The sequence below is a fragment of the Dipodomys merriami genome, unplaced genomic scaffold (assembly GCF_024711535.1).
Source record: "Dipodomys merriami isolate MVZ:Mamm:240054 unplaced genomic scaffold, mDipMer1.0.p SCAF_264, whole genome shotgun sequence".
NCBI lineage: Eukaryota > Metazoa > Chordata > Mammalia > Rodentia > Heteromyidae > Dipodomys > Dipodomys merriami.
The window spans coordinates 579,378-589,213 of NW_027204093.1; the positions used below are offsets into that span (position 1 = coordinate 579,378).

A 9,836-nucleotide genomic window follows, 5' to 3' on the forward strand; every position below is an offset into this window, starting at 1 on the left:
CAATTCTAAAAGAAGTTTGTAAACAATAAAACTCCAAAAAGAACATGGAGAAAAGACCCACATATTATTATTTACACAAACTAGGCCATCTAGCAAATGACCAACTCAGAAACTCAGTAAAGTCCTACAAAGCCTAGACAAATACAATTAACTAGAGGGGGCAGCATTTGTGGGAAGACGAGAAACTAGGATCAGACACACATCATCCAATGCATTCTATTGCATTTGTCCCATTTTAACACATGAGGTAGGTTTGTGGTGATCTCACAGCTTGTAAACGAAACCTCCTTTTTCTCCTTTAGCTAACACAACACTATGAACAATTATGCAGCAGGGCAGGACACGGGCTCCAGAGAGAGGCCTACACTTATGGGTTTCCCTGGAAGCCGAGACTGAGGATTTGGTCCTTGCTTTTTATAGATCCATCCCTGCATGGCTAGTAGAAGGGGGACACAAATCTGTGGTCTTAAAATCCAAACATATCAATTCCCATTCCTTAGAGGAAAAAAAATACATATACAGTTATTTGCACAGTAATCCCAACCTAACCTAGTAAAGGATAGATATAGTATATGGAAAGAAAACAAGTCGCAGAGCCATAGGATTAGACAATCATTACTAACCTTGGCTTCCTCTTTGGTCGTCTTCTACCTTGTCTGAACCACCGTTTCCTGTTTAGACTAATTTCCATTCTTCCAGCAGAAGGAGAACAAGTCATGGGGCAACCCAATTAAAAACCTAGTCTCCCATGAAACATTTCCAAGTGTTGAGGGGGTTTCAAGAGGACCCTATGGCAAAAAAGCCAGCTCTAATTGGCAAAAATGAAGTCGTTCAATAGGCTATGCACTCCAAATGATTGCTCTCCATGGTGATAAAAACAACAAAGTCTTCCTGCTATGCCGACCTGGAGCTGTTGGCCATTTATCTCTGAGATTGCTCATGTACCTGAGAACACAGTGCAGGAATGAGGGCCTTAAGATTAAAATATATAAAAATACAAAACCAGAATATTTATAATAAGAAAAAAAAAGTTAAAATGCACAAGATACGTCATTCACACAGATATTGCAGGTTTGGCATCCTGGAGAAAGCGGGGACCCAAGGTGCAGTAATCCAAGGGAACAAATAAATTACAATCACATTGGCCCAGAAATGGGGGCGGGAGCAGGGAGAAGCTCAGATCAGCAGGTTTGCAGCCATTCCCTAGTCACCCATGTTGCCTGTCATCACAACCCAATGCCTGGACCAGCTCTCCCAGCACTACAGCTCAAGATAGGGTGATGAGGAAACAAGATGTGGAGTGGAGGAGGTGGTGGAGAGACAAAAAACAAAACAAAACAAAACAACCATGCCTTGCTCCTGACAGGTCCTCCTACCCGGGATACTACACCTTGGGGATTTGAGCCCGTGGATCTGCTGGACTGGTGCTTAATTGTTTCACACCCTGGCAAGAGAAATTGGACACATCCTTCTTTAAAGGAACAACTTGGCAATCTGGGTCACTTTTAGAAGCTGGAGGCTGGGGGGGAGGGAGGGGAAGCATGTAGGTCAGGTGAAGATTATCATATAAAGTACGCAGGTTTCACAAGTGGTTCCCCCAAAGCCCCTCACTTGAATTGGGATAGATCATGATGGGATTACTATGCATCACCCCTTCCCTTCATCAAAAGAGAAGATGGGATGATACTGGGACATCCTGGCCTGAGACATATGGAAGAGCCAGCTACTCGCCAACCCAATCCATATTCCAACTTTCTCCACTTTGCCGATTGATGCCTGCTCCTTGAAACTTCCTGTTAGCTAGAGTTGCCCCCCCCCGACTCTGGGGGCTCAATTTTGGGCCTCAGGGAGCAGGGCAGGGCTGTGGATATCTTCTTCTTCCCTAAAGTAGGCAGGCTTTCCCTGGGAACTGGGGACCTGCTGAGCCTTCAGTGGACAGGAGGCCACCATGTGGTTGATGCTTTGGCAGAAGTGGCACTTCTTGGGCTGTGGTGGCAGCTTGCATTCCTTGGCATTATGGTCTAGACCAATACAGTTGTAGCACCTGTCTCCTTTGGATCTGCTCTTCTGCATGTTCTTCCCCTTTGGCTACCTCTTACTCCCAATACAGAACACCCCACTGGGCCCAGTGACTTGGATGGATTCTAGGCCTTTGGCAGACTTCTTAAAGGTAAACTCCACAGCCTCTCCCTCCTTCAGGCTCTGGAAGCCCTCCATGTGCAGCTTATTCTGGTGCACAAAGACGTCCACCAGGGGGTCGAGCGCTACCCTGATGCGGGCTGTCATGGATAGGAAGCCGAACCCTCTGCGCACATTGAACTACTTACAGATGCCAGCCCTGTGCAACAGCTGAGGCTCCTCAGCCACCTGAGCGGCATCCTCCTGCGCCTCCTCGGGTGCCTTCTCCGCTGCCTTGGCGAAGCCACCTCCCAACTGCTGGTTGGACACCAAGCCCATGGCCGTTGTCTGAGCCTGCGGCCCCGGGCCCCTGGTCGGGCTGCTGCTGGCCCCAGAGAAGTGCGGAGGCAAAGGGCAGGTTGGCAGAAGAGGCGACTACATCTTCCCCGCACAATCCATTTTTCAAAATTTCTTATGATACTGAAGATTCAATTATAAACTATTAACACTTGAAAATAACTCATTTTTGGGGGAGTAGGACACAAAACACAAGATTAATCCTAATCATTTTCAAAGACATTTATTTATACTACAAATTCACTCTTATAACTACAAAGATTCTAAAAATAACTGAAGCATAGTGTCAAAAAGCACATAATTTAACTTCATCATGTACGTTCAAAGGATTGTGCTAATAGAAAACAAAGTTATACTAATAATTAGCTCACCCAATTCACTTCCATTCTTTTATTCTATATCTTTTAGTTTCATAAAAACTGGCTTTTCATAAAATGATGCATAAAAAGCCTTTATATCCATTAACATTTTCAGATTTTAACAATGTTTATTTCAGAAATGCTTTTAGCTGTATAGTCAATGAACTGAAATAACATTGAAATATTCAAAGGGGTTTCAGAAATTGCAAGACTTGCTCTGGGATGTTATTTATATTGGAAAAGATATTCAAAAAGCCTTATTTGTTAAAGTTGTGATAGTTACTCCCACAAAAGAACAATTAATGAAGAAACATTTGTATGTACAAAACAACTTCAAATGCATCCACAATCTGGAGGTGACACATGCTTTTTGTTTGTTTTTGCAATGTATATCTAACAAACATATCCACAATACTGATTTTCAGTCAATATGATGGGATATTCAAACCTAAAAAATACGGGGTTTATTATCTTAGTGTGAATAGATATGATCTTACAAAGAAAGTTATTTTCAACAGAAATCTGGAAAGAGTTTATCCACCTTGAGTTTCACAGGAATAACCAGCGAGTAATACTTGTTTGGTCGAGTAGGTCAAAATCATTCCATGAGTATATCTTAAAAGTATATCCAATTTAAGAGGTCAAATACATATTTTGTACTGACAGTCATCTTACATCAATAATTCACTACCTAATTATATGTGTATCTTATTGCCTAATATATACTAAGAACTGAAAGTGATCTCTTTTAACTGAAAGTGATCTCTTTTATCTAACTTAATGGTGTAAATGCTTTATTTATGATGATGTTATTATTTGACAAATAAAATGTACAGAAGGGTGGTTCCACTGAAATAACAGGATGGAACAGTGATAAATAACTATATTTCAACACAGCTCTTTTCAGCCTCACTCTGTCCACATTGGCAAGCAACATTGCAAATGCACACACTCACGCATATACACACACATGTGCGCACATTTATAAACACATATACATGCATGCCAAATTCAGGATTTACTGTACAAAAAAGTTCAAATAAAATATTAGTGATTAGGAAAAATGATAACTTGCCTTATTACAAAATAATACATAATCCAGTGTCCACGATTGTTACATTTTACCTGCCTCTCCACATGCGACCACTTAATTTATTTTTAATTAATTAATTAATTCATTAGTTTGGTGCTTATACTAGAGCTTGAACTCAGGGCCTGACTCTGTTCCAGAATTTGTTATTTTTTTTTTGTTTTAGTTTTCTCAAGGCTAGCAATTTAATGCTTATCCTACAGCTCCATTTCAAGCTTTTGTGGTTACTTTCAAATCAGAATCTAATGGACTTTTTTTTCTTGGTCTGGTTTCAAAGCACAATCATCAGATTTCATCTTTTTGATTAGCTAGGATTAAAGACCTGAGCCACCAGAGTGGCTCCTACTTTTCTCTATACTTATCTAATGCACATACTTAAATAGTAATTTAAAACTGAGAGCATACAACCAAGATGTACAGTGATGATATTGTCCTGTCAGAAATTCAAGTTAATAATGTAAATTTATTCTTAAGACCATACGCAAAAAATACTTATGAAGAAATTTGATGATGATGATAATGATGATGATGATGATGTGTGTGTGTGTGTGTGTGTGTGTGTGTGTGCTGTTGCAATATATTCCACATATAAGCACTGTGAATGGGTGTCCAGCCATTCACAGTTATTGCATGAATATCTGCCTTGAGCTACCAACTCATGGACAATGTCTAGGTGTCCACTCTGGGCTTCCCAATATAAAGGAGTTTACTCATCCTCATCCCTATTATTCATATGTGGCCTTTTTGGAAAGTATTCTCCGCACGGTAGTAAGCTGCAAGGCAAGCACTCTACCACTGAGCCACCATCCTAGCCCAAGGTTTAAGATTCTTGTCTGTAATTTGGTCAAAGCTCTGACTCTTTATGTAGGCTACTAAAAATGTATTTACTAATTTCAAGTAAATACATATATTCTATTTCTATCTCTTAAAAAAATTGTTTGCTCTGTAAATTGATTAGAAGCATGGATTTTGTGGCTAGCTAGGTCATTGCACATCTGGATCTCTTTTCCTCTCTCTCTTTCATGGTTCTCATAGACAATATGATTGCTCCATAATTATCCTAATTTATTTTGTTTTTATATTTTTGGTTGCATCATTTCACTTTCTGCTCTACCATTTCCCAAATCAGCACCACATAAACAGAACCATCCAGAAGTGGTTTTGTGGCTCAAGTGGTAGAGCGCTTGCCTTGATTTGAAGAGCTCAAGGATAGTGCCCTGGCCCAGAGTTCATGCCCCACAGCTAATTTAAAAAAAAAGAATCTAAATACTTGATAATTCTACTAACAGATCTGACTGAAATCTATTGAATCACACTTTTCCTGTACAATGAAGGAATAGGTCCAGGCTAGGAAAGCAGCTAGAGAGGGCAGGGTGATTGTATCTGTGAAAAATCTTTGTGGATAATGGTATCGAGGATTACTTACTGGTGATTCACTTGCACTGGAAGCATGATTCTGAACGATTGCTTGCTGATTGCTTGCTTTGATCATTATATCCTCCAAGAAGAAAAAGTGAAATTTAATTGATAGCAAAGGACTACTAATACATTTTGACTTCTCATTAAGCATCTTCAATCATCAAAATCACCTGAAGACAATAGATAGGCGTATTTTTAGATGACAACAAATATCTTTTAAAAAACAAGAATTTAGGTAGTCATACAAAGGACTTCTATTTTACTATTGCATTCTACATTTTTCGAATGTTAAATACTAACATTAGAAAGCTATTAGAAAGCTCTTTAAGTCCATATGTTGAATAGTGAGTTCTCTCACACTAGAACATTGTATTTCCCAAATCATTTACATAGAAGGCATTGTTTCCTATTTTCTCATTCCTAGAATAAGCTGCACATGAAGACACCACTGGTCCTCATTTTCAGTCTGTACCTTTGAATATTGAGGAAAATCTTTCCTCTGCTCTCTCTAAATTCCCTACTCTCCAGTTAGAATAATTTCGAGTAGTAAAAATGGAAAAAGATAAAATAAAAAATCATGGTGAATAAATATATGCAGAAAATTCATCAGATTTTTCTGACCAGTTCAACCAATGTGAACTATTGGGGAAAAACATGGACATCTCATTCCCCCTGGCACTCAAAGTCTCTGGTTAGGCAATTCTGAGGAAGACAGGAATTAAGATGAAAAAGTGAGGAATAGTATCAATTGCAAGAAAAAAATGGAGTAGGACCCAAGAAAATTTCCTCTTTTGGATCCTGAAATTATTCAGCTTACTATGGTGTGGAGACTACTTTCCAAAAAGGCCACCCAGATGAATACTAGGAATGAGGATGAGTATAACCCTCTTCATCGGGAAGCCTAGAGTGGACACTTAGACATTGTCCATGAGTTGGTAGCTTAAGGCAGATATTCATGCAATAATTCTGAATGGCTAGACACACCTGCACAGTGCTTATATGTGGAATAATACCAGAGTGGCTTCTTTCTTAATTCATCATGATGCAGATACCAGTCCCCAAACTAAAGGTCTCTTGACCCCCTTGCATCTCGCTGCTGGGAATAGAAATAACAACAATATGCTGTATCTCCTTCTGTGGAACCATTATATGAAACCAGGTCTGAAGAACAACTTGGAAGAAACTGCATTTGATATTTCCAAAAGGATAAGTAAGTATTACTACCTCTTTGAAGTTGTGGAAGACTGTACATATTCTTCTCCTAAGTTGTAATGGTATGGTTAAGTGTCTTAAATTTCAAAAATGCCAGTCCATCCTTTGTGTCCCTACAATTTTTTTCACAATACAAAGCAACAGCAATATCTTACTTTAAAAATTCATGGATTCCATGGTATTCTTCCAAGTGAATTGTCTGACTTTGATGTCAAAATGTATTAAAGAGTTGTTTGTATACATCTATAATGATTTCAAGAGAGTTTGTGATTTTTTTGAATCAGAAATAATTTTAACATCTTTTGAAAAGAATAGTATAGACACTATAGATGTTCATGGCATTTTTCTGAAAAAAGTATATCTATGTTTGTATAATGTCCATAATCTATTTAATTCGCTCCTACATATAATAATTTGAATTCTACATTGTTATATAATGTATATGTTCATTAATGTGTCCTTTCAGATTGCATTCCATATAGAAAAATTTAAGATTCCTTTTTTCCTAGGTCCTTGTATTTTTTTATTTCTTTGGGATAAAATGACAATGTTAACTAATTTCAAGTTTTGTAAAGGTTATGATATGTAAAGCCCTTTCTCAGGTGAAGATTTAATATACTGATGTCAAACTAACCTTTAATTCTATGAATTACAGGTCTTGTTACACTTGTGTTTTTGTAATCACCTTTTAATAACTTTTTTTCATTTCTTGCATTTGAAGAATGAAAAATATGGAATACTTCACAAATTTTCATATCATCCTTCTGCAAGTGCCATGTTAATCTCTGTATTGTTGTAATTTGGGTAGACCTGCTGCTGAAACATGTAGTATCCTCTAAATTTAAGTACTTAATGTTGGAATCTTCCTACAGGCATATATCCATGGTTGAATATTTATAACAAGGAACCCTTATTGTTCCTAAATATGCTATTGATCTTATTTCTCTAAAATTCTTTGTATAATGGGAAAAACCCATTGTTTGGTAGATTGCTCACATTTGCAATTTTATATTTAATTTTATTTTTAATTTAATTTAATTTTATTTTATTTGCAATTTTTTGTCAATGACTATTTTGTCTTCTTCATTTTAAATTCGATCATATTTGAAGCCTTTACAGCTAAGTCCAAAGGTGATTGCTTTTCAAGTATTTATTTATCACAACTGAGTTAGCTTTGTGGAGCTAATGGATTCAAAGTAAGCCTTGCTTAAGAGCTACTTCTAAACTTGTGCAACTTAAAATTTCCCAAATGAGGTCTTGCTGGCACAAATGTCTAGCTGACCCTTTATCCTTCTTCCATGTAGGAACAGACCAATCAGAATATCTTACCCTGACAGCATAGATTGTCTACTGGAACAAAACTAACCTTAGTTACAAGAGATCATAGAGAGATGAACAGTTCTGTCAGAATTGTTCAGAATAGAAGGTATTTTATCAAAATATAATTGTTTACTATACTTATAATTTCAAAAGTAGCTAAAGCCAAGAAGGTGAAAAAATTGTTCATATGCATGATTACCTACTGTCCTTTCCTGTCTATCATCCAACCAGGCAGGAACTTACACTACAGACTTTCTATCACCAAATATGTCCATAGCTCCTGGAGAAGTCCATACGTTTCTCCTCGATATTAGGCCTTAAATTGGTAATGTTTTAATCACAGTGTTTCCTCTTGCCTCTAGGCTGTAAATCAACAAATGGTAAAGTTTTAAGTCTAACTCTACCAAAAACTGAGGTAGAGATAATGGAATAATACTTTAAAACAGAGTTGCCTTTATACCCTAACCACAACAGAACAATGCAAAACAATTTTTATATTATATATACTTATATATTTTATATTTATATGTACTGATTTTAAATTTCACACAGTGAATCTTATTAGAATTGATAGTTTGACAAATATATTTACATTTATTCTCATAAATAGATTGGAATCTAAATAATTAGGTTTAGAATATAAATTAGAATATAAAAAGTATCAATGCAATGTCTTCGGTATAAACTTGTGATACCTTCTAAGTGTTTGTTGTCTTCTGAATTCACATGGTAAAATAACAGTATTGTTTTCCGCTAATGCATAAAGGATTTTATTCTGATGCTCTGTTTATTGTTTTAACTCGCTGGTCCCAAAGGGTTTTTCTCCATATTTCTGAAGCATACTTACTGATTATACCCAAATTTTGCTGATATAATGTCTAAAAGCTATTATTCTTCTGCAGGACCCACTGGTCCTAGGATACCAGGTTCAAGTTATCTGCATCATCAGATAACAAGGGCAAGACTTCTAACCTAGGCCCATGCAACATGCCAAATGAAAGTAATTGAAGACTAATCTCATTTCTCATGTCCTATAATATATTTCAAGGCCCAAATTCCTTATAGGAATTAGCAGTAATCAACTGTGAAATGCAATGAAACTTGAAATGAAAGATGAGATCACTAAATATGAGAGAAAGTACTGTAGTTCAAACTTTCAATTTACAGATGACCAGGCCATATGAGTGAACAAAATCACAAATGAACAAGATTATTTTTAATACCCCTCTCCTAATGATTAATGAAAGATTTCAGTGCAGCAAAAGTTGGCCAAAAAATAGTTTCTGGAATGATAGATCCATAATTGTTCTACCAAGGCTAGGAAAACTTGATTTAGAGGTCAAATTTAATTTAGAAAACCATTAAGAAGATACTTAGTGCTTCAAAACACTGGTACTTCAGAAAACTAGGTTCTGTAGTATAAAAATGTCATTCTCAAACCAATGATAACCTACATTTAATATCCTGAAAGTATATTCATTTTCAAATAAACTATTTAAAATCACATTTGCCAAAATAACACTTGACAAGTAGATGATAGTGACATTACAAGGTTTTCAAGTGTAGGAAGCAAGTTACAATAGAGTTGATTTACTTACCCAGCACCAATACCAAACAAATTCATTCATTAAAGTGTAGAAAGAGTACCCCCACCATTTGTGTTGTTCAGTAGGTGCCTTCCAGAAATATGTTAAATAGATCAGCCTCCCATATTTCAAACCCAAATATTAGGTAATAAATTTCATCACATAAAAACGTACCTTTTAAAAAGTCACTAAGAGTTGCCTTATCATGTGTTGTTTTATGTTTTCCCTATCTGTCTAACATAGTAAGAAATATGACTTTAAGTCTTGCATATGGGTACTGATCAGAGATGTGACAAACATAAAATATGTCTTCTTTTATTATCATATTCCTCTACACTAGTAAATTTTAGTTTTCTTCTTTTTCCAAAACTTATA

At 36.5% G+C, this 9,836-nt stretch overlaps 2 pseudogenes; both read right to left on the reverse strand.

The window, feature by feature from the left end:
• Positions 1-1,830: 1,830 nt before the first annotated feature.
• Positions 1,831-2,457, reverse strand: LOC138837158 (protein lin-28 homolog A pseudogene; annotated as a pseudogene).
• Positions 2,458-7,280: 4,823 nt separating this feature from the next.
• LOC138837168 (U6 spliceosomal RNA) lies at positions 7,281-7,380 on the reverse strand (annotated as a pseudogene).
• Between the last annotated feature and the right edge of the window lie 2,456 nt (positions 7,381-9,836).